The sequence below is a fragment of the Antechinus flavipes genome, chromosome 6 (assembly GCF_016432865.1).
Source record: "Antechinus flavipes isolate AdamAnt ecotype Samford, QLD, Australia chromosome 6, AdamAnt_v2, whole genome shotgun sequence".
NCBI lineage: Eukaryota > Metazoa > Chordata > Mammalia > Dasyuromorphia > Dasyuridae > Antechinus > Antechinus flavipes.
The window spans coordinates 40,943,434-40,970,799 of record NC_067403.1 but is presented as its reverse complement, the minus strand read 5'-3'; positions in this window follow the sequence as shown (position 1 = coordinate 40,970,799).

Below are 27,366 nucleotides of genomic sequence, written 5' to 3'. Positions count from 1 at the left end.
TTTTAAATTTTGATTTCATTAGCATATAATCATGCATAATAGTTTCAGAAATTTCTTTTAATTGCTTTTTGTACTTTCACCTTATTCACTTTTTATTTTTGTAATTTGATTTTTCCTCCCTCTTTTTAAAATTGGCTTTTAAAGCATTATCAATTTTGTTAGTTTTTTTGAAGAACCGGTTTTTAATTAAAATAAAAAACACAGCTTTAAAGTGTTTTTTTTTCCCTTAATTGATCTATTTCTCCTCTAATTTTTTGTTTCTTATAGGGTTTAAAAAAAACAACTTTATTCTGAACTTAACAAACACCAAATAACATGAGCATTTCCATATCTATAGTCAATTAGAAAAAAAGGAGGGTGGAACATGAAATTCTAGATCTTTTGGGTATTAATTATTTTTCTTTTTAAATATTTAACAAGTTCAACCCTAACTTTCAAAGTTGGCTTGCTGGAATCTGGAATTATGCCCAAAAAGTTATCAAACTGCGCATACCCTTTGATCCAGTAGTGTTTCTCTTGGGCTTATACCCCAAAGAGATACTAAAAAAGGGAAAGGGACCTGTATGTGCCAAGATGTTTGTAGCAGCCCTGTTTGTGGTGGCTAGAAACTGGAAAATGAATGGATGCCCATCAATTGGAGAATGGCTGGGTAAATTGTGGTATATGAATGTTATGGAATATTATTGCTCTGTAAGGAATGACCAGCAGGATGAATACAGAGAGGCTTGGAGAGACCTACATGGACTCATGCTAAGTGAGATGAGCAGAACCAGGAGATCATTATACACTTCGACAATGATATTGTATGAGGATGTATTCTGATGGAAGATGATTTCTGTGACAAAGAGACCTAACTGAGTTTCAATGGATAAATGATGGACAGAAACAGCTACACCCAAAGAAGGAACACTGGGAAACATATGTGAACTATTTGCATTTTTGATTTTCTTCCCGAGTTATTTTTACCTTCTGAATCCAATTCTCCCTGTGCAACAGGAGAACTGTTCGGTTCTGCAAATATGTATTGTATCTAGGATATACTGCAACATATTTAACATTTATAGGACTGCTTGCCATCTTGGGGGAGGGGGGTGGAGGGAGGGAGGGAAAAAAATCGAAACATAAGCGAGTGCAAGGGATAATGTAAAAAAATTACCCTGGCATGGATTCTGTCAATACAAAGTTATTATTAAATTAAAAAAAAAAAGTTGGCTTGCTGGTCTGCCCTTCTTTCAAAACTTTCTTCTATTCTTTGTATTTAAAAAAAATAGTGACCCTCTTTCCTTTTCTTCTTTTTTTGCTATCCAAGCTTTTCTTAACTTCCCAACCTTCCTCATTGGAAAAGTAAAAACAAAGCCATTGTAGCAAATTTGCATAATCAAGACAAGACAAATTTCTTTCTTGCCTGTGCCCCAAAATATATCTTATTCTTTATCTTAAATCTGTCTCCACTTTATCAAGATACAATCTACTATGTTTCATCAGTCATGTGAAATATGGTTAATCATTCCCTTAATCAGAGTTCTTTTTTTCTTTTAAAATTTATTTTATCTCTAATTTAAGGAATAAAATATCATTTCAATAGCAGAATAAGATAAAAAAGATGATTGCACATGAAACTGAAACATGTACAACTTGCTATTCCTTTTAAATATATAATAAACATATAAATTTCTTTCCCCCTTTAATAATATAGTCTTTTATTATATTGCCATAGCTTACTGATGAATATTTCATAATTTCTTCAATTATTGGTTCATAATTTTGTAAAGAGTGATTTAGAGTTGCAGTTATATAGTTTCTATGTGTGTTGGTACATGGACTCCAAGTATTTTTATACATTTTGTACTTATTTTGAATGGAATTTTTGTGTCTATCTCTTTCTACTGGGTAGTATATAGGAATGCTGGTGATTTATGATTTATTTTATATCTTAAAATTTTAACGATTACCATTAATTTTTAGTTGACTTATTAGAGTCCTCTGCAAAGATTATCATATCATTGGCAAAAATCCATCATTTTGTTTCTTCTTTGCTTGTGATTTTCTAGTGACTTTTTGTGGGGAGGAGGAAGTGGATGAGTTGGGTTTTTAGGGCAACTAGGTGGCACAGTGGATAAAATACAGGGACCAGGAGTCAGGAAGACTTATCTTTGTAAATTCAAATCTGGCCTCAGACACTTATCAGCTCAATGATCCTGGCCAAGTCTCATAACCCTGTTTGTCTTAGTTCTTTATCTGTCAAATGAGCTGGAGAAGGAAATGGCAAACCACTCCAGTATCTTTGCCAAGAAAATCCTAAATGGGATCATGAAGATTGAAAAACGACTAAACACAATTGTAGTGTTTTTAACCGAGATGTGTATTCTCTAATTTTCCATATTTTTCTTTTTGGGGGGTTTATTTGAGGATTGTTTGCTTTTTCATTTTTAAAACTGCATCATCAACTAATTAATTTCTTTTTTGTTTTGTTCATATGTGTTCTCAGAAATATAAGTTTTTCTCTTTTAGCAGTATCCCAGAGATTTTTATTATATTGTGAATGTGTATGTATAATATATAATTAATATTATCACCTTGATATCAGTTTTGATCTCAAATAATGCAATGCTTTTATGACTTGTTCTTTGATCTACTCATATAAATACTTCTAGCAACAGCTGGGAATTGCTCATAAAATGAGTGCCCCCCACATGCAGCATGGCCAGTATAAAATTTAATTTAATGGGCTGTCCTATCCACGTTCTTGACAGAATTTGAGAAGTTCTTTCTGGTTCTCACTCACTAATGTCTTGTTTCTCAGAGGCAGAATTGCTTTTTACAGTAACCAAACTGAGCTCAGGACTATCTCCTATTCAGAAGACTGACCTGCCCTTAATTCTTGCTTGCCTGAACATAGCTCCTTTGGCCAAGATTATTCTACCTTATCTCATTCTTCTTGGCATTTTAGTTTATGTGGCTAATCCTTCCCAGCCAGCTTTTACATGATATGGTTTCATAGTTCCCAATATGGTGCAGCAGGAGCCCAGGAACTCATTTTGCAAGTTGGCACATGCCCCAGGATTTCTTTCCATTGTAGTTCATCCATGATTGCTCATCTCTCAAAAATGGACGAGCTCACTCAGGATCAGAATATCAACACAATATAAAGCTGGGGAGTTTCCCATGTGATCAAGGGACTAGTTCTCAACAGTGGAAAGCTTTTGCTGCTCCCCTTTCTCATTCACAATCACTTTTTTAAAAATGCTGAATATAAGGAATTACACAAAGGCAATTTGGTTTAGTGGAGTGAAATGTGGGTTTAAATACTATCCTGTCATATTGCTGTGGGAACATGGGTAAATAATTTGACCTCTCAGTGCTGTAGGCAATTCTTTAAGATTGTAAGTTACAGAACAAGTTTCTTTACCCATCTTATTTCACCCCCTTTTCTCACTGGCACCTATTGCCCCCTACTATTTACTGATAGTACCACTCATTTTCTTTTTTCTTTTAAAAATAATACTTTAAAATGTCTAATTACATTAATATAATTTTAAACATTTATTTAAATGTTCCAAATTATCTCTCTCTCTTTCTTACCACTCTTTCCCTAAGACAGTTAAGCAATTTAATATTGGTTAGACATAGGCAATCATGTAAAACATATTTCCCATATTAGTCATATTGTAAATAAAGAAACAGGACATAAAAATCGCACACAAAAAATACAGTAAAAATAATATGCTTGAGCTGCATTCAGATTGTATCAGTTCTTTCTTTGGAGAGGGGTAGTATTTTCTAACAAGTTGTTTAGAATTGTCTTAGATCATTGTGCTGCTAAAAAAAAAAAAAAAAAAAAAGATAAAGTTGTTTGTAGCAAATCATCATACAATGTAGCTGATACTATGAACAAAGTTTCCTGGTTCTGCTCACTTCACTCAGCATCGGTTCATGTTAGTCTGTTCAGAATTTTCTGAAATCATCCTGCTAGTCATTTCTTATAGAATAATAATATTCCATTCAATTCATATACCACAACTTATTCAGCCATTCCTCAACTGATGAGGATCACTTCATTTTCCAATTCTTTGCCACCATAAAAAGAATTGCTATATAATTTTAGTGCCACTCATTTTCACAGTTAATCAGCTAGTGCTGTTCCTTGAGGGAAAAGCCTGTTTTTTGCCTCTTTTTGTATGTCTAGCCCTTAGCACACTGCTTGACCCATAGTAGGTGCTTAATGAATGTTTATTGATTGAGTGATTTTGTATGCTTATGTCTCATCTCTCCTAATGACTTTCTAAATTTCTTAAGGCAGATCCCATGTCTTCTAACAGTTGAATACATTTTGGTTTATAGAATACTTTTTTTTTAATTTTTATTTAATAATTACTTTATAATGACACTCGTTTCTGTTCCGATTTTTTTTTCCCTCCCTCCCTCCATCCCCTCCCCTAGATGGCAAGCAGTCCTTTATATGTTGGATATGTTGCAGTATATCCTAGATACAATATATGTTTGCAGAACTGAACAGTTCTCTTGTTGCATAGGGAGAATTGGTTTCAGAAGGTATAAATAACCCGGGAAGAAAAACAAAGATGCAGATAGTTCACATTCGTTTCCCAGTGTTCTTTCTTTGGGTGTATATAGAATACTTTGTGTGAGACAATGATACAATTGCGGTTAAATGACTTGTTCAGTCACACAGATAATAAATTGTTAAGCATCTGAGACTGGAAGTTCTCTTGACTCCAGGACTAAGGTTCTATCCACTGCACTATCTAGCTGCTCCTGTATCTTGAGTTTTAACTAGATGTCCCACAAATTGTATGGAACTTATATTTATAAATCATTCACATTAGAGAATCTTCTGACTTACTACTCTTTATTGCATGAGACCAATTTCTGAAGCCATGTTTAAGAACAACTGAGGACTACAGTGAACTTGTGTTTGATAGCTTTAACCTGAGTATATTTTTACATCAAGGAATGGAGTCAGGAAGACTCATCTTCCTGAGTTTAAATTTGACCTCAGGTAATCATTAGCTGTATCTCCCTGGGCAGATCTCTTCATCCTATTTGCCTCAATTTCTTCATCTGTAAAATGACCTGAAGAAGGAAATAGCTTTGTTGTTGTTTTTAAGTGTATCTGTCCTCCATGACCCCATTTGGAGTTTTCTTGGTAAATAAACACCAAATGAGTCACAAAGAGTTACACATGGCTGAAATGACTGAACAACAACAATAAATTTACATCAATAGGACATAAGCTCCTTGAACATAGAGACCATTTCATTTTTGTCTTAGGGCCTGGCACAATTTCTGGCATATAGTAGGCACTTAATAAATTCTTGCTGATTGATTGAATTACATTTCACTATGGTAAATTTAGTTTATTTATTTTTGTTTGTTTATGTTTTGGATGTCAAGATCTTTTTAGATCCAGACTCTGATATCTCATATGTCAGTTCTCCTTCTCAGCTTGGTATCAGCTGCCCATTTATGCCTTTATCCAACTCTCTATAAAAATGATTTTAAAAAAAAAATGTGACCAAACACAAGCTCCTAGGTTACTCTACTGAAGGCCTACTTCTAAGCTGACACTGAACCATTCATAACTGGTCATTGAGTCCAGACATCCAATCAGTTTCAAATCAATCTAATTGTACTATTTTCTGTCCCTATTTTGCAAAAGTAGCACAAGATAGTTAATTAGCACCAAATATTTTATCAAACACTTTGCTAAAATCTTGGCAAACTACAGCATCCCTCTGAGTCCTATTTTAGTGATATTGTCAAAAAAAAGAACTAAGGGCTAGCCTGGCCCAATCTGCCCAAACTGAAACCAGGCTGACTACTTGTGTTTATTACTTCCTTTTCCAAATTTTCATTAAATATCTCTTTACTAATACGTTCTAAAATTTTGCCAGGAATTAATATCAAGAGAAAAGATGCACATTTCCCATATTTCTTCTCTTTCCTTAAAAATATAAATCGGGACACTTAAGCCTTTCTCCAGTCTGCTATATACCTTCCTATGGGGTTTCAGAAATCATTGATAATAGCTCAACTATCACATCCATTAGTTATTTCAAAACTCTAGGATATAATTCATCAGAACTAAGATTATCCAAATGCTTAAATTCCTCCTTGTATGCATTTCTCTGATGAGAAAACCAAGAAGAGTAGAAAGTTTATATCTAGTAGGTAGAGAAAATACATCAAGTGAATAGCATTTACCATGTATTCATTTCACCACAAAGACTAAGGGGTTTCCTTGAAGAGCAAGACTCCTGGAGTCTGATTATATTGATAGAAACCCAATGTAATCCCAGCTCCTGCCAAGACAGCCATCGAAACCATCACCTATAGCTGTCAACGGCTGGCCTGAGACTGGGTGGAGCATTGTCCAGCCTGAAAGGAATCAGTCAGAGCCTGCTAGTCAGATGCCACAGTTTATATAGTAAGCTTTTTTTTTGCTCACACTTTGCTTACATAGTAAGGAAGTTAAGATAAATCCCAGACTGAAGTTTATGTATTAGCAATGATGACGATTATTTACTTTTCCAAAGAAAGGATTATGTTGTAGCCAATCTAATCAGTCAGCTTGAGTTTTCACTGTGCAGAGAGTAGCTTTGGTGTGGCTTTGAATTATTGGTTTTTTTCCCAAAAAATAAATTTTAATTTCCTTAAACATGTATAAGTATTCAAATGTGTGATCAAGAGCAAAGGAAATAAAACAAAAGGATGATTGAAGATTACTAAAGAAAAGGGGAAAATAGAATGAAAAATTCCTATCATACCTTAAATCATGTTGGGTTTTTTAATAACTCATTTTCTGCTGATTTCACTGGCTCTTGCTGTTGCTGTTGGTGTCTTTATTAGCAACATTGTAGATCCAAGTATAATGTTCATTTTTCCATTCTGTATCAGTTCATACAAATCTTCTCAAATTTCTCTGTTGTTCTCATCGTCTTTGTCTATTACAGAAAAGCAACATTCCATGTGAGTTATTGTTTTTACAATCAAAGAGGCAGGACAAATGATTCATGGGACAGAAAGGCAGCTTTCATTGACAAGAGTTCTCATGCTATTCACTTCCTGTTCACTCCCACTAGCTCCTGTTCCACAGAAAACGGAACCTGGATGTCTCTCAATGTAGTTTCTGTTCCCACTATTTTATTGAAAGGGCACTCCAAGGTAACTGACTTTTAAATTGTTAACTGCAATGGTCTTTTCTCAGTCTTTTTACTTCTTAATCTTTCTGGAACGTTTCATACTGCTGACCACCCCATCCTTCTGGATCCCCCTCCCTTGGCTTCTGTCACACCATTTACTTGGGAGTCTCTTCTTGTCTAACTGGCTTTTGTTTCTAGGACCACATCTCCCTCCTACTTCTCAAGTGTGGATGTTCTTCTCCCTCCCCACCCCCACAACTTCTTGAGTCTATTGTCTTTAGTAGTCCTCTCTGTCCACATTTATACATGGTTATTTGCATGTTTTCTTCCATGTTAAATTGTGAGATCCTTGAAAGCAAGCACTGTTATGACCTTTATTTGCTTGGCACAGTGCCTCTCATAGAGCAAATATCTGACAAATAAATTGCTTGTTTTTTTGTAGTGGTGAGGAACTGGATAGTTAGTGGATGCCCATCAGTTGGGGAATGGCTAGATAAGTTATGATATATAATATTATGGAATATTATTGTTCTGTAAGAAACAAGTAGGATGATTTTAGAAAAGCCTGGAGAGACTTACATGAATTGATACTAAGTCAAGTGAGTAGAACCAAGATAACATCATACAAAGGAACAAGAAGATTATGTGATGATCAATTCTGATGGACCTGGGTGTTTTTATCACCAATGAGGTGATTCAGGCCAGTTCCCATGGACTTGTGATGGAGAGAGCCTTCTACACTCAGAAAAATGACTGTGGGAACTGAATGTGAATCATAACATAGCATTTTCAACTTTTTTTGGTTTGCTTTTTTTTTCTTTCTCATGTTTTTTTCCCCTTTTGATTTGATTTTTCTTGCATAGCATGCTGAATAGAGAAATATGTTTAGAAGAATTATACATGTATAACCTATATTGGATTGCTTGCTGTCTAAGAGAGAGCAGAAGTGGGGAGAAAGGGGGAAAAATTGGAAAACAAGGTTTTGCAAAGGTGAATGTTGAAAACTATCTTTGCATGAATTTGAAAAAAAATACTATTAATTTCATCAAAAAAATTTTTTTAATTGCTTATTGATGGTATATTTTGTCTCTTAGAGATCTTATCAACATTTATGTCTCCAATGATCACTTTTACATAGATAATGAATCCCAAAATCTTTTTCCTGAGCTTTAACCTTGCATGTCTAACCTGTTGTCATCTCTACCCAGATTTCTTCTCCAGTATGTGTTCAAAACTGAACTGAATTCAGCTTTCCTTAAATCTGATCCTCTTTCCAACAGTTATCCTGACTCTGGGCAACTTTTCCTAATTGTCTACCATGAAGGAAAGTTCTTCCTCCTCATCTCTGCCTCTTGGTTTCCTGGGCTTTTTTGCAGTCCCAGCTAAAATTCCATCTTTTACAGAAAGTCTTTCCCAATTTCTCTTAATTCTTGCTTTATTTATCCTGTATGCAGCTTATTTGTACATGGTTATTTGCTTGATCATCAGATCATCAGACAGTAAATTCTTTGACGGTGGGGTCTGTCTTTTGTATTTTAAAAAAGACATTCTAGCATTTACCACAGTGCCTGGCACATAGTGGAGGAAACGAATGACTCAGTAGAGTGCTGAGTCTGGAGTCAGGAAAATCTGAGTTCAAATCTGATCTCCGACACTAAGCTGGGTGATCCCGAGCAAATCCTTTAATCCTTGTTTGCTTTAAGCCACAGGAGTAGGCAATGGCAAATAATTCCAGTATTTTAGCCAAGAAAACGCTATGGATTATATGGTCCATGTGATCACACAGAGTCGGACGTGACTAAATGACTGAAGAACAAGAAAAATATTTATTGACTGAATGATTTCTGTTAATGGAATCACCATCTTCTCAGGCTCAAGATCTTGAAATAACCTTGAGCTCCTTCCTCTCCTTTCACTTCTCACGAACAATAAGTCAGTCACCGGCATATCTTTATAATCTCTCTCTCATTTCTATCCTCCTCTTTACTCACACTTTAACCACCAGCTTAGGTCAGGTCTTTTGGTCTCCCTATTAGCACTTTCTTCATTTCTCCAATCTAGAATCATAGATTTGAACTGGAAGAAATCTTAGAGGTCGTTGTGTCCATCTTCCCACTCATCACCCCAATTTTATAGATGAGGAAATTAAGGGACAGAGATGTTAGTATTTTGCTCAGCTTCCCAAACAAATAAGTGTCGGAAGTAAGAAGTGAACCTAGATATTCCTGATTCCCAACCCAGCATTCCATTCTTCCTTACAACCTAGACTTCCTAAATACCCATTAAAATCATCTGACTAGAATGCATCTCTGATCAGATCATTTTTTCACTCACAAAATTTAGGTGGCTCCCTGTTCCTTGTAGGATAAAGTACAAATTCCTCAGCTTGACATTGAAAGACCCCATAATCTAGTCCAGCAGATCTTTCTCAACAAAGCTCACATTATTCCCCTACTTGTGGTCTATATTCTGGTCATAGGGGATTAGCCTCTCCTAGATTTTTATCTAGATATAGTTCCCATTTCTGGGTATTATGCATGGAACACCCTTCCTTTTTATGTCTATTGAAATCTTCCTTTTATTTCAAGGGCCAGCTCAGGTGATACCATGAATCCTCACTGGATCTCCCCAACTGAAAGATTTCTTTCTTCTAATTTTAGAAGTTATTCCTTATTAGTGTTCTCCCAAAGGGTGATTTATTCTTTTTAAAATCATCTTTGTTTTCCCCAATACTTAGCTTCTGTGCTCAGTAACTACTTTCTCCATGTTTTCTGGTTTGATTTGGGTGCTGAGTTGTAAGATGCTTGGTCTTAGGTACCCCAAAACACCAAAGATAGTGTTGATCCCAGGATATCCAAGTTGTTAACCCTCTATTCCTCCAGGACAGGAAATATGTTCTCAGAAGCTTGAATAACCCAACTTTACATGAGATAAACATATTTTCTAGTTGAAAATTAAGCCCTTTTGGAAAGGGCTATCAACATGTCTCTTCACTGATACTGGGACACTGGTTTACTAAATATTCTAGTTTTCTGAAAGGGCTCTCAGAAGATTCAAGGATGTGTAATAGGCTATCCTATAAACTATATCATGGCATGTGGAAAATGAAATCATTATCTGATTTTTAAAAATTACAAATTCTCAAGTGCCTGTTATTTACACAGTGCTTTGCTTCATAGGAGATACAAAAATGTTAAAGATATGACCCCATCCTTGAAGAAGATACAGAGTAAGGCAAGGAATAATATGAGATATCTAAGTATAGGGTTTAAACCATTTCACCTTATTTTAGTTTTTTTTACCTGAACTAGGTTAGGAAATAATTAGGTTAAATGTGAAAAATCTTTAATAGACATTGGATGAAGTGAAATAAAGAGATCTGTTCCAATTAGCTGGGGTATTTTGTCATGTCTTCTGGGTCCTGTGTGAAAGTATCAAGTTAGCTACTGTGAGAAAGTTTTTCCAGGAATTGGAACATGTAGTTTTCTAATACTCTGCTGAGGGTGAAATAACCTTGGCGAGGGGGTGAGAAGAGGCGTTGGCCAGTCTCTTAAAAGAACCAGATTTATCCTAGCCAGTGGTAGTGTCTGCATCAATAAGAGCCAAAGGCAGATGGATATAGATTTACCAAGTTTAAGCAAAATCTCATGATTTCCCCACAAAGCAGAGAAAGGGACTTCCAGCAGCCAAGAGCTATGAGCTTTCCCCTCTGCCACACACACTCACTGAGCTTGAGCCAACTTCCCCTAAGATTTTGAATGTACTTATGGGACAATGTACCATAGTTTTGGGGGTGAGGGGTGGGTGATGTTTTATCTCAACTGGTTTTATTGTACCATCTTAGTAAATAGAAATCAACATGGCACTTGATAAATATTCAGAATAGACTTGAAATAAATGTGTTCTTTCTTGACCTAATTCTATTTCTTTGGAAACTGCTGCCATTATTCTTGTCATACAAGTTGAGAATATAAGATTCACCTTTGACTCTACCCTTGCCATCCAACCAATTGCCATGACTTGTTAATTTGATCTCTACTGTCTTTCTCATTCATCCCCTTCTCTTTACTCATATTAACTCCACCCTAGTTCAGATCTTTGTTATTCACCTGGACTATTTAATAGACTCCTAATTGGTCTTTTTGCTCCCACCCTCTTTTTCCAATCCATCTTTCACCTAGCTGCCAAAATGATCTTAAGGCATATCTGGCTAAATTATTTTCATTCTCAAAAAGCCTTTGGTTCCCTCTTGCCTCTAGTATAAAATACAGTCTCCTTATTCTGGCATTAAAATTCTTCTCCAACTGACCTTTTCAGCTTTATTCCACATTAATTCCTTTACAGAATTACAGAACGTTGTGTTTTAACAAAACGTGAATATCTCACTGTACAAAGAATGGAAAATGGGAGTAATTTTAAAAGTGTATATTAAATTTAACATGATAGTAACAAAACTGCACTGCTTGTCTTTGTGACTTTCTGAGCTTTCTTTTGCTCCTTTTTGCATTTTTTAAATGTTAAAATTTTTTTCTTTTCCTTTCTTTTTCCCTCCCTCCTTCCCTTTCCCTCTTTTCCTACCTCCATTCCTTCCTCCCTTTCTTTCTCCTTTCTTCTTTCCCTTCTTCCTTCCTTTCTTCCCTCTTTCCTTTCTTCCTTCCCTTCCTCCCTCTTTCCCTTCCTTTCTCCCTTCCTGCCTTCTTCCAGTAGTGACAAAGTACCTCTCCCCCAAAATTGGTATGTGCTTCCACAAATATCACCTTCCATAAGGGATGAAAATGGAAATAAATTTAAAGTATAATAATTGTGGGGTTTAGAAAACACATGAAACTGAGACAATGAACAGCTCTGGAACTGCAGGAACTTGCTATTCTTTCTCTCTACAGAATCCTCATGAAGTTCACTGGAATATTTGGCATTTTCCTGCCTATTTGGGCTTTCTCCTCAAAGAACTTAGCATCTCTTGGATGGGTGGAACTGCTGCTGGGCTGGACTGGGCGGGTTTCTTGGCTTCTGATATAGCTTCTCGAAGAATGTTGTATCTCTATTAGATGAGTCAATCTGTTAAGATTCTCTTGGCTTCCTCTTTGATTGGCAGATGCATCTGGAGTATCATGTTGGAAAGGTTCTGGGTTTGGCTCTCCTTAATCATCTGAAGAGGTGATTTCTCCTCTTGTGGCTAGAAAATATTGGGTTGAAGTCCCTGACTCTCTTGTGTGAAGGAGAATACGATTCTGTTCTCATCAGAATTGTCTCCTGATAAACCGTGCTATAAACTGACAAATTGTCCAATCTTTCCAGGATGCATGATTTTTCACAAATAATTATGCTTTTGTTTGTTTCCTTTATACCAAGATTTCTCAGTAGAATTCTATCATAAATATAGATCTGTTGACCACAGTTTGGGACATTGCATAACTTGTTGTTTCTATTGCACCCCATAGAGATTTCTGCTCAGAGCTCAAGATCCCCCCCTTAGTGGAATGAGCATATAACGTTTCTAGTGCATACATACAAGGTTACCAGGAGTGATGTTTTTGTAGATTTTACCCTCTGTTTGTTAACATTTGGGAAAGAGAAATATTTACTTATTAACTTATGCTTTGAAATAAAGAACATACAGAAAATTAAGAGTCCCAAAATCAGTATATGTCTTAGTTAAGAGATAGTTTGAAGGATATATATATATATAGCCATGGCCTCAGCCAAGTCTACTTGAGAAGCTGTGTTTGTATATACTGAGTGAAACGATCAGTTGCTATTAGAACATGGTTTATGTGCTTTCTTTATCTTCCCAGAGACAAAAACTTAGTGATTCCGAGGTTCTGATGATTGGCTGGTATGGATATTCTCCAAATATGCAACACAAGTTTGAGTTGTTTCATTTGGACACATCAAATTCAAATCACACTTAAATTTTTTTTCTCACCTACATATAAAGATAGTTTTCAACTTTCATTTTTGTAAGATTTTGAGCTCTCCCTCCCCAAGACAGCAAGCAATCTAATATAGGTTATAATATGATTATGCTAAATATATTGCCACATTATTCATGTTGTGAAAAAAGACTCAGAACAAAAGGGAAAAACCATGAGAAAGAAAAAAAAAAGTGAAAATGGTCTGTTTGATCTGCATTCAAACTCCATAGTCTTTTCACTGGATGTGGTCAGCATTTTCTATCATGAATCTTTTGAAATTGCCTTTCAAAGTTAATTATCACACAATGTTGCTGTTACTGTGTACAATGTTCGCTGAGTTCTGCTCATTTCACTCAAGTTCAGTTCATGTAAGTCTTCCCAGGTTTTTCTGAAATCTGCCTATTTATCATTTTTTTATAGAGCAATATCATTCTATCGCAATCATATACCACAACTTGTTTGACTAATCCCTAATTAATGGGTATCCCTTTAATTTCAATTCTTTGCCACCACAAACAGAGTCGCTATAAATATTTTTGTATATGTGGATCTTTTCCCATTTTTTATGATCTCTTTGAGATACAGACCTAGTGGTGGTATTGCTGGCTCAAAGAGTATGCTCGGACTTCCGGTTAAGATGGCGGAGAGGAGGCTCACAGTTGCATAAGCTCCGCGCTTTCTCTCACTATCCACTTCATTACAAGCCTCTGAATCAATGCTTGACTGAAAAAAACCCACAAATAGTTACCAAGAGAAGCCATCCTTGAGATCCGCCAAGAAAGGTCTGTCTTTACTGGAGGGCTGGGGCGGTTTTAGATCGGGCGCAGGCTGAGGGCAGCGGCAGTGAGAGCACGGGAGCAGAGCTGAGAGGGGGTGGGGAGTGATCGTAGCCATCTCTGCGGGGAGAGCTTCGCTACAGGTTTGGAACCTGCAGCAAGTCAACAGCCCAGCAGAGAAGCTAAAAACACCGGGGCTGAAGAACACAACCCCAAACAGCTGGAGTCTCTCAGGACCTGGCCCCCCCCCCTTCCCCCCCCTCAGTGACTCAGCACGCTTTGGGATCTCAGAGCGCAGGCGCAGCACAGTCCTGCTAGTGCCTCACTACTGCCACCTGCAGTCTGTAGAGGAAGCTCGATAACACACCCAGCCCCCCCCCCAAAGAAAGACTCCAGTTTTTTCTGTTTTTCTTTGGTAGTTTGTCTCTGATTAATAGACAGAATGAGCAAGAAGCTGAAGAGGACTTTAACCCTTGACAGCTTCTATACAGATAGAGAGCAGACTCTAAATCCTGAGGAGACTAAAAACAGGCAGTCCCCAGGTGATTCCCCAAAGGAGGAAATCATCTGTTCCTCAGCACAGATGAACCTCATAGAAGTGATTAAAAAGGCTCTCACAAGGGAGCTAGAAGAAAAATGGGAAAAGAGTCTGGAGAAAGTTAAAGAGAGAGTGGATAAAGAAGTAAAATCCTTGAAAAATAGGATTAGTGAACTGGAAACAGAAAACAGCTCTCTAAAAAACAAAATTGGCGAAATGGAAAAAAATTCCACAGAACAAAAGAACTCAATGGACAATTAGAGAAAGATTTTTAAAAAGTGAGTGAAGAGAATACTTCACTGAAAATCAGAATTGAACAAGTGGAATTGAATGACTCGAGGAGACAAGAAGAATCAGTCAAGCAAATCCAAAAAAATCAAACAATGGAGAAAAATGTGAAATACCTTCTGGGGAAGACAACAGACCTGGAAAACAGATCCAGGAGAGACAATCTGAGAATCATTGGACTCCCAGAAAAACATGATGAAAAAAAAGCCTGGACACTGTCTTCCAGGAAATCATCAAAGAGAACTGCCCAGAAGTCATAGGAACAGAGGAAAAAATAAACATTGAAAGGATTCATCGATCACCCACTGAAAGGGATCCTAAAATCAAAACACCAAGGAATATAGTGGCCAAATGCCAGAACCCTCAGGTGAAAGAAAAAATATTGCAAGCGGCTAGAAAAACCCAATTCAAGTATCAAGGAGCCACAATAAGGATCACCCAGGATCTGGCAGCATCCACATTAAAAGATCGAAGGGCCTGGAATATGATATTCCGAAAGGCTAAGGAACTTGGTATGCAACCAAAAATAACTTACCCAGCGAGAATGAGCATCTTTTTCCAGGGAAGAAGATGGACATTCAACGAAGTAAGCGAATTTCATCTATTTCTGATGAAAAAACCAGAACTTAACAAAAAGTTTGATCTACAAATATAGAACTCAAGAGAAATCTAAAAAGGTAAAGATTAATCTTGGGAACTATATTTTGACTATATAGATGTATAAAGAATACATGTATACCTTGTTCTAGAAATTGATGTGGAAAGGACATTGTACCAGAAAAAGGGTAAAGTGGGGGTAGTACATCTCATGAAGAGGCATAGGAAACCTATTATATCTGAGAGAAAGAATGGAGGGGGATGAATATAGTGGGTATCTTACTGCCTTCAGAATTGGCTTTAAGTGAAAAATCTTAAGACATATTCAATCTATGGTGAAACTTCTCCCATCTCATTGAAAAGTGAGAAGGGAAAAGTGGAAAGGGAAGGAATAAGCTAAGCGGAAGGGAATACGGGAACTGGGAGGGAAAGGGGTAAGATAGGGGGAGGAACTCTAAGGCGGGGGGAGGGACACTAAAAAGGGAGGGCTGTGAGAAGCAAGGGGTGCTCACAAGCTTAATACTTGGAAGGGGGGAAAGGGGAAAGAAGGGAGGAAAGCATAAACCGGGGTTAACAAGATGGCAAGTAATACAGAATTGGTCATTCTAACCATAAACGTGAACGGGGTAAACTCCCCCATAAAGAGGAAGCGGTTAGCAGAATGGATTAAAAGCCAGAATCCTACAATATGTTGTTTACAGGAAACACACCTGAAGCGGGGAGATACATGCAGGTTAAAGGTAAAAGGTTGGAGCAAAATCTACTATGCTTCAGGTGAAGTCAAAAAAGCAGGGGTAGCCATCCTGATCTCAGATCAAGCTAAAGCAAAAATTGACCTAATTAAAAGAGATAAGGAAGGACACTATATCTTGCTAAAGGGTAGCATGGATAATGAAGCACTATCTATATTAAACATATATGCACCAAGTGGGGTAGCATCTAAATTCTTAAAAGAGAAACTAAGAGAGCTGCAAGAAGAAATAGACAGTAAAACTATAATAGTGGGAGATCTTAACCTTGCACTCTCAGAATTAGATAAATCAAACCAGAAAATAAATAAGAAAGAAGTCAAAGAGGTAAACAGAATACTAGAAAAGCTAGATATGATAGATCTCTGGAGAAAATGTAATGGAGACAGAAAGGAATACACTTTCTTTTCAGCAGTTCATGGAACCTATACAAAAATTGACCATATATTAGGACATAAAAACCTCAAACTCAAATGTAGTAAGGCAGAAATAGTAAATGCATCCTTTTCAGACCACGATGCAATGAAAATTACATTCAACAAAAAAGCAGGGGGAAGTAGACCAAAAAATAATTGGAAACTAAATAATCTCATACTAAAGAATGATTGGGTAAAACAGCAAATCATAGACATAATTAATAACTTCACCCAAGAAAACGATAATAATGAGACATCATACCAAAATGTATGGGATGCAGCCAAAGCGGTAATAAGGGGAAATTTCATATCTCTAGAGGCCTATTTGTATAAAATAGAGAAAGAGAAGGTCAATGAATTGGGTTTGCAATTAAAAATGCTAGAAAAGGAACAAATTAAAAACCCCCAGTCAAACACTAAACTTGAAATTCTAAAAGTAAAAGGTGAGATCAATAAAATTGAAAGTAAAAAAACTATTGAATTGATTAATAAAACTAAGAGTTGGTTCTATGAAAAAACCAACAAAATAGACAAACCCTTAGTAAATCTGATTAAAAAAAGGAAAGAGGAAAATCAAATTGTTAGTCTTAAAAATGAAAAGGGAGAACTCACCACTAACGAAGAGGAAATTAGAGCAATAATTAGGAGTTACTTTGCCCAACTTTATGCCAATAAATTCGACAACTTAAATGAAATAGAAAAATACCTCCAAAAATACAGCTTGCCCAAACTAACAGAGGAAGAAGTAAATATCCTAAACAGTCCCATCTCAGAAAAAGAAATAGAACAAACTATCAATCAACTCCCTAAGAAAAAATCCCCAGGACCAGATGGATTTACATGTGAATTCTACCAAACATTTAAAGAACAATTAACTCCAATGTTATATAAACTATTTGAAAAAATAGGGATTGAAGGAGTCCTACCAAACTCCTTTTATGACACAGATATGGTACTGATACCTAAACCAGGTAGGCTGAAAACAGAGAAAGAAAATTATAGACCAATCTCCCTAATGAATATTGATGCTAAAATCTTAAATAAAATATTAGCAAAAAGATTACAGAAAATTGTCACCAGGATAATACACTATGACCAAGTAGGATTTATACCAGGAATGCAGGGCTGGTTCAATATTAGGAAAACTATTAGCATAATTGACTATATCAATAACCAAACAAACAAAAACCACATGATCATCTCAATAGATGCAGAAAAAGCATTTGATAAAATCCAACATCCATTCCTAATAAAAACACTTGAGAGCATAGGAATAAATGGACTTTTCCTTAAAATAGTCAGGAGCATATATTTAAAACCATCAGTAAGCATCATATGCAATGGGGAAAAACTGGAACCTTTCCCAGTAAGATCTGGAGTGAAGCAAGGTTGCCCACTATCACCATTATTATTTAATATCGTATTAGAAACACTAGCCTCGGCAATAAGAGTCGAGAAAGATATAAAAGGAATTAGAGTAGGCAATGAGGAAACCAAACTATCACTCTTTGCAGATGATATGATGGTATACCTAGAGAACCCCAGAGATTCTACCAAAAAGCTATTGGAAATAATTCATAATTTTAGCAAAGTAGCTGGCTACAAAATAAATCCCCATAAATCCTCAGCATTTTTATACATCACCAACAAAACCCAACAGCAAGAGATACAAAGAGAAATTCCATTCAGAATAACTGTTGATACCATAAAATATTTGGGAATCTATCTACCAAAGGAAAGTCAGGAATTATATGAGCAAAATTATAAAAAAGTCTCCACACAAATAAAGTCAGACTTAAATAATTGGAAAAATATTAAGTGCTCTTGGATCGGCCGAGCGAACATAATAAAGATGACAATACTCCCTAAACTAATCTATTTATTTAGTGCTATACCAATCAGACTTCCAAGAAAATATTTTATTGATCTAGAAAAAATAACAACAAAATTCATATGGAACAATAAAAAGTCGAGAATCTCAAGGGAATTAATGAAAAAAAAATCAAATGAAGGTGGCCTAGCTGTACCTGATCTAAAATTATATTATAAAGCAGCAGTCACCAAAACCATTTGGTATTGGCTAAGAAATAGATTAGTGGATCAGTGGAAAAGGCTAGGCTCACAAGACAGAATAGTCAACTATAGCAATCTAGTGTTTGACAAACCCAAAGCCCCTAACTTCTGGGAAAAGAATTCAATATTTGATAAAAACTGCTGGGATAATTGGAAATTAGTATGGCAGAAATTAGGCATGGACCCACACTTAACACCATATACCAAGATAAGATCAAAATGGGTCTATGACCTAGGCATAAAGAACGAGACTATAAATAAATTAGAGGAACATAGAATAGTTTATCTCTCAGACTTGTGGAGGAGAAAGAAATTTGTGACCAAAGATGAACTAGAGACCATTACTGACCACAGAATAGAAAATTTCGATTACATCAAATTAAAAAGCCTTTGTACAAATAAAACTAATGCAAACAAGATTAGAAGGGAAGCAACAAACTGGGAAAACATTTTCACAGTTAAAGGTTCTGATAAAGGCCTCATTTCCAAAATATATAGAGAACTGACTCAAATTTATAAGAAATCAAGCCATTCTCCAATTGATAAATGGTCAAAGGATATGAACAGACAATTTTCAGAGGATGAGATTGAAACTATTACCACTCATATGAAAGAGTGTTCCAAATCATTATTGATCAGAGAAATGCAAATTAAGACAACTCTGAGATACCACTACACACCTGTCAGATTGGCTAAGATGACAGGAAAAAATAATGATGAATGTTGGAGGGGATGCGGGAAAACTGGGACACTAATGCATTGTTGGTGGAGTTGTGAACGAATCCAACCATTCTGGAGAGCAATCTGGAATTATGCCCAAAAAATTATCAAAATGTGCATATCCTTTGATCCAGCAGTGTTTCTATTGGGCTTATATCCCAAAGAAATACTAAAGAAGGGAAAGGGACCTGTATGTGCCAAAATGTTTGTAGCAGCCCTGTTTGTAGTGGCTAGAAACTGGAAAATGAATGGATGCCCATCAATTGGAGAATGGCTGGGTAAATTGTGGTATATGAATGTTATGGAATATTATTGTTCTGTAAGAAATGACCAGCAGGATGAATACAGAGAGGCTTGGAGAGACCTACATGAACTGATGCTAAGTGAAATGAGCAGAACCAGGAGATCATTATACACTTCGACAACGATATTGTATGAGGACATATTTTGATGGAAGTGGATTTCTTTGACAAAGAGACCTGAGTTTCAATTGATAAATGACGGACAAAAGCAGCTACACCCAAAGAAAGAACACTGGGAAACGAATGTGAACTATCCGCATTTTTGTTTCTCTTCCCGGATTATTTATACCTTCTGAATCCAATTCTCCCTACGCAACAAGAGAACTGTTCGGTTCTGCAAACATATATTGTATCTAGGATATACTGCAACATATCCAACATATAAAGGAATGCTTGCCATCTAGGGGAGGGGGTGGAGGGAGGGAGGGGAAAAAAAAATCGGAACAGAAATGAGTGTAAATATAATGTAATTATTAAATAAAAAAATTAAAAAAAAAAAAAAAAAAAAAAAAAAGAGTATGCTCAATTTTGTAGCTCTTTGTACTTTAAAAAAATGCATGAATCTATTTCTCACAAATTCAAAGATTCTTTCTTTACCTAAATATCCAAAAATATCACGTAATGCTTTTATGACCATAGCAGAGAATGCATGAGGTAGAGCCAACTGCTTTCTTTTACCTGTAATGGAATCAGTTACAATCCAGTGCTAAATTCTATCACTGCATTAACAGTAAGGTTCCTTTCAGGAGCCACATCCTCTGAGCTACTAGAAGTCAACTTTTCACTTTTTTTGTTGCATGTATTACTCCTTATATTCTTTTATCATGTATCTATTCTCCCCAGGACAAGCCTCATTAACATAAATGTAAAAATAAATTTTATTTTAATTTATGAAATAAAAGAAGCATTCCCATAATATAGTACAATAAAAATATAATTAAATATGAAACTACAAATCTGCCATACACAATTTGCCATTTCTTTCCTTTCTCTGTCCCTAGAGATGGCTACCATCAGACACAAATAATTTATATATATGGTATATCTTTGAAGCAAAATCCTAATATCTCAGCTTCATTTCCACTCGACTGCATAGTCAATCTCCATGTATCACAGCCTTCACAGCATCTGTGGGTAACACCCTAACTTCAGTGTCTGAAGACTTACTTACTATGGGACATTTCTCCATCGAAGATTGGCTCTTGATATTATATTACACATCTGTATCAGTTTCATGTATATATGTAAATATATGTACACGCACATATACATATACACACAATTTTATTTTACCCTCGATTGCATGTAGAAACAATTTTCAACATTCTTTTTAAAAATTTCAAGTTCCAAATTCTCTTCTTTCCCCTCTTTCCCCTGTTGCTGAGATGGCAAGCAAACTGATACAGGGTTTACACATGTAATCATGTAAAAATATTTCCATGTTAGTCATTTTGTGGAAAAAAGTTCAAATGAAGAAAAGAAAGAAAGAGCAAAAAATAGTTTCATGTATATTTTGGATTCAGACTTCTTTAGTGACATTTTCCCCATTTAAATTCTTTTCTTCTAATTGAGTTTTAATGATCTTATTCTTGGAAAAACTTTGTGTTTCATGCAAAGTTGTCCCCTTCCATTTTATAAATCAGGGAACTCAAGAATTGGAAATCTGTTCAAGCTTACAGAACTAATAACTGGCAAAGCTGAGATTCCAAGCCAGGTCATTTTAACTCCTAATCACTTTTGAAAAGAGATGACGATAAACTGGAGCACAGGCAGTGAATTACTGTTGAGGAAACTGAGGCAGGAAGTGATTGTTAGATTTCAAGTAAGGTCTTCTTCCCAAGAAGTGACAATATGAAGTAGATTTGGGAGAGCATAACTTTATAATAGATTAATGGTTCAATTCATGGCATAAAGAAATTCTTAGAAATGTCTATTATAGGTTACAAAGGTTTGCCATTTATTACATGAAACAGCTCACAGATTTACCCAAATATGATTAAACAAGGCAGAGCCATACTGATTAAGCAATATGCTTTTGGGGGGAATAACTGTCAAAGTCTCAGAGGAGAGAAGGGCAGGGTTCAGAGAGGAATTTGGTTGTCTAAAAATATGCTAATCAACATAATCTCAGAGGTCAAAGACAGGATGGATGAATCAAACTAACAAGACAGTCTGGGAAAACTGACCTGATTATGATTGATAAGAGGAACAGAAAGGATTCATTTTGAGTAATTCCTGAGAATAAGCTGGTTTAGAGGGTTACCAAACAACATCTGTGTGTGGGGAGGGAGCACTGTCACATGAGGGATAGTTGAAGTAACAAGATATGTTTATCTGGATAATCAATAATTGATGGGAGGGCTTAGAACTTTCCTCCCATAAATGAGGAATTTTATTTATTGCATATAGTTCTAACCATTGCTGCCCACAACCAGATTAAAATGTAATTGGGAAATGCTTAACAAAATAAATGAAAATAAAATAGAACTTAGATAATGTTAATATATAGTTTTCTAAGTCAATATGTGGAGATAGGAGATCTTTATGAATGTTTTAATGATCTTGATTTCTGGTTGATTTAACACCAGTACTCCAGAACAGGGTTTATTAAATTTTTTCCATTTGGGACCCCTTTTTGCCTGAGAAATTTTTACACAACCCCTAGGCATATAAAATAAGCATACAAATCAAAACTTTACTGGTGATAAATTATAATTTCATGATTCTCACATTCAATTACATGACCCCATAGAAGGTTGCAACCTTGCAAGTATTTTCTGGTTAGAGTTTCATGAAAGTGGAAGAATTTATACTTTTGAGATTTTCATATCATGAAATATTCAAGTAGAAACTTGACTTTAGTCTCCTTGACCATTTCATAGCATACAAATTCTTCTGTCTTGATGTTCTCTTCTCACTCTTGAGTGTCTGATTTTGAGAGGTATAAGCTAAAGGAAGCACATTGAAAAGATATCATTTTTCATCTTTGCATCCCCAATGCCTAGTACATAACAGGTGTTTAATAAATGCCTATTGATCTGAATCAAACTGATACCTGCATGACATAGTAAGTTAGACTGGGTAGCATATAAAGCAAGATTTCTTAACTGAGGGGACTTAAGGGAAGATGAGAAAAATTACATTATTTTTACTAATCTCTAACTAAAATTTAGTATTCCAATGTCTAGTACATGACAGGTGCTTAATAAATGTCTGTTGATCTGAGACAAACTGAATACCTGCATGATGTAATAAGTTAGACTGGGTATCATATAAGGTAAGATTTCTTAACTGAGGGCAAGATGGGAAAAATTACATTGTTTTTACTAATCTCTAATTGAAATTTAGTATTTAGTAGATTTAAAAACCTTGTTCTTAAAAAGAAATATTGGGCCTGGCGTCAGGAAGACCTCAACTGAAATCTAATAATCATTGCCTGTTTCAGTTTCCTCAACTGTAAAATGTAGATAATAATAACACCTGCCTTCCATGGTGCTTGTGAAGATCAAATGAAATAATATTTATAAGGTACTTAGCACATAATAGGTATTTATTAATGCTTTTTCCCTTAACTTCATCAGATTACCAAATGTGTTAATGACCTGCAAAAAAAAAAAAAAAGGTTAACGTTTCTTACCTTCTTTTAAATATACGATTCTATAATTGAGTTAAAAATCTGATTTTGGAGGGAGTCCATTGGAGCCACTTTCATGATAAGGAATCTGCCTCCCCACTTGTTTCTGCCCCTGAATCTCTAAGCAACAATGTGTAAGTTGTCCATTCTCTGTGCCTCTTTCTCTTCCGTTAATGCAATGGTTGGTTGCATTAACCCACCACCGGTGAAGATTCCTTGTAACATTAGGTTGATAGAAGGAAGTACTGAATTATTGGCTGAATGGGATTGTTTCTGCAGCGGACCTCCATGGTAATGCTGTCTCATTCCTTGCTGACTTACATTGCCCAAGCTATAAAGATATAGGACATTTTTTTCAGAAACCTGGAATAGCAATCCTTCTCTGTATTATGGAAAATTTAATATCTCATAACAATGACTTCAGCTGTGTTGTTTTGTAACTAGGACTTACTGTGAGCTCTGTAAAACCTCCACCTTCCCCTATCTCTCTCCCTCACCTCTCCCCACTCCCCAAGCTCATGAATGAGGCCGGGCATCTCAGTGGAGCAATTCCAACATAAATATTTAAACCCATAGAAGCATAAACGATGCCAGACCAAATTACTCAGCTCTTACTTCCTGCATTTTCCTTACTGGTGCAAATTATAAAACATATGATCTTGAGCCAGGAACATCAAGGGAGGACTCTTTTTGCACCTTGGGCCAAAAGGCAGCTGCCTGGGCTCTTTAGGCACTGTACCCTGAATTGGTTCTGCACCTTATGACCTGTGAAGGTCACTAAGCTGGATAAATATATGTTCAAGGTTACACTCTGTGCTCTCTCTGTCTATCTCCAGAACTTATGACCAAAGGAAATTTACCAAACATATACTGTCATATAGATCTTACCAGCTGACATCTTACCCAGGTCTGACCATTGTTTAAATGTAAGTCTAGTAAATTATTATAAAAGCATCCTGCTTACTGCTTCTCAGTTTTACCTTGAAGTCCCACTAATCATAATTGAATCAAGAGTATTTCTTTATACCTCACAAAGGAAACTACATTGATCGGATCTCAAAAGTCTAGAGACTTTTGAACTAAATCAGACAATAATTATTGAGATAATTACATATATTGATTTAATTTAATTAATAATAAATGTTTAATATTTAATATCCTCAATATTGAATAATGTTGAGTGTTTGTACAGTAATTAAAGTATTTTCATGAAGTACATGTAAAAGGTTGAGATTGTTCAATGGGATGGTAAATAAAAAGGAAATCATGGGAGATGATTATAAAGTAAATAGCTACCATATGTTTGTTGAAAAAAAGTGTTTCTTAAAGGAAGTATGAGGTTAAAATAATGGGAGAGAGAGAATTTGCTAAGTGAGCGATGGTGTAGTTCATAAAACAAACACTGGGGAACAAGATGGTAAGGATCATTCCTTATAGAAATGATGGATTCAGAGTATAAACTGAAATATATTTTTATACACAGACAATGGAGAATTTATTTTATTTGACTATATTCATTTTTTTAACAAGTCTAACTTTTTTTAATCCAGTGGGAGATGGAATTGGGAACATAAGAAGGAGAAGAAAAATGACCAGGAAATAAGGAATGAAATGAACGGTGGTTGGCCCCACCTGAGAGTGGACTAGATGAGGTATTCAGATAGTAATCAATCAAGGAAGAAAAATAAATCAATCAAAACTGGTCAACAGAAGTCTCAGTACTTAAAGAGTACTTAAGGGCTTAGGCAATAGATTGGATAGGTACAATGAAGGAATAATGACAAAATAAGGACAAAAAATGGCCGAGATTCTTAGTTTGGGGGTTACAGGTTAAGTTTTGTATTGCTATTAATTTTCCTGCTGAAAAAATTGGGTACTGAAGGAAAATCATAAGAAAGAACATAAGCAGCTTCATGTTCTACTCATGTTTAAGATGAGTTATTACATTCAAGATTTCTTCTAGTTGGAATAGTATATGAAGCTGAAAAAGATGGGTGGATTTATGTTTTGTCTTTATAGAAAGGCAGCTTGGTACAATGAAAAAGACACTAGATTGAATGTTAAGAGACTTAATTCTTCTGCTAATGATTTTGTTGCTTGATACTTTGGACAAGACAATTTCTTGTTCTAAGCCTCAGTTTCCTTTCTGTAAAGGAAGTGATTTGAATGACAAGACATTTTGAGTCCTTTTCCCATCTAATATTCTGTAACAAATGATTAAGGATATAGGTAGATGAACCTATTTGATTGATGGCTTGGAGGACCCCTGAATAAGAGGAAAAATCATGGAATTTTTGAAGGAGATTTCCAGTAACTAGAACAATGAAATAGGATAAAGTCCTTCATTTTAACAATTATAACATATTTCTAGATTAGAATAATTAGACTGAAAAGCCATTATCAAAAGAAAAGAACCTTGATACAATAATACAAGACATAATTAAAGAAAATTGTCCTGAAGTGATAGAACAAGATGGAAAAGTCAAAATAGAAAAAATGTCCCCAAGTTAGGTTACTTCTGAGAATACAGACACTGAGGCCAATCGTTACCATTAAGAATATTTTTCTACTACAAGAAGCAACTTGTCAAGTGAAAACAGTGATAAACCATTAGTTCAGGTATGGGGGAATTCCTTTTTTGTGAAAAGCACAATTTTGAAATTGAAATAAAACTTCATTAATCATCTTCTATTAATTTGATAGAGTAAACCATCTAATTTCTGAATAATCAATAATAAAAATGCTTGCTGAATCAAGTTTAATTGCATTTTGGAGTATGTTTGTTTTTTAAAACACACAAATTCCTCTCTATCTCCTCTACAAGCTTCCTATTTTTATTAGGTAATGTTTTATTAATCTCACTTTGAACATACTTTATAGCTAAATTAACATACTTGGAAATAATGAAAACTGAATTTCTTTAAGACCTTTTTTTTCTATTTGTAATACTTATTAAAGGGGAGGCCGATGGATCTTGTGAGCTTGGAAGTTCTGAGTTGAATGAAGTAGGCTAAAGCCAATTCAAACTTCTGGCATCAAAATGGTGAGACCTTAGCAGGACATTTGGAGCCTGCTTAAAAAGGGACAAATCTGCCTAAATCAGGAACAAAGCACCTAAGCTGAGCTCTAATGAGATTGCCTCCATGCAGCTACTATACTTCCAGCATGGGTGAAATAGAGTGTTGATCAAAAAAAAAAGTATTCAATCTTTCCAAGTTGTCAGTAAAACACACAATTAATTCGAAGGTCCCATAAATATAAGTGTAATTGTCTGGTTCTCCAAACCAGAGAGATGACGGGAGTATCAGAAAGTTTCTCGGACTGAGCCAGATGGGGATTTCCAGAAGGTCTAACCATTCCATGTTACACTGTGAATAAGGTGAGATACAACAAGGGATGGAAAATTGTCCAATGTCATATAGCTAGAAATGGCCTTTGCCACAGATCGACAATGCTCAGGTTGTTGTTACTAATTGTGGGACCTTACGTGTATTGCTTGGACATTCAGTTTGCTCCTAAAGGAGATGATAAAATGCTATTTACTTCACAAAGTTGTCAGAAAAGTGCTACGTAAATCTGAAAGGACTATAGAAATGTGAGAAGGTAGTTAAAGATGAAGGTGCTATTATAGCAGAACACAGAATCAGAACCGATACTTATTTGGGTGCCTCTTTTATATACACGGTAATGCTTCCATCCTGAAAAGGCCAAAGTCTCCTACTGCATCCAGGGCATCTCCACGCATCCTGGTTTGTATCTGGCTGCTGGATCCAGATGGTTCTGGAATTGGGGAGTAAGGGAGGGGACCCTTGCACAGCCCTCCCTTGATTAAATCCAATTCACTTGCATGTCATGGTATCATTTCCTGATGTCACAGTATTCTTTAAGAAAGAACAAACAACAGCATTTGTTTCTGTCCTGCAAAGATCTAGAATTGTATTGATGAATTCTTCCTGCATTGACACAGATGGCAATGTCTGCACAGTACATAGTATACCTAGGATACATAGTATACAGCACAGTACGATAGTATACATAGTACACACACAGTACATAGTATACATAGTGTACATAGTACGCACACAGTACATAGTATACATAGTGTACATTGTACACACACAGTACATAGTATACATAGTAACATAGCACAGTACATAGTATACATGTTACACAGTGCAGTACAGGGTATACATAGTAT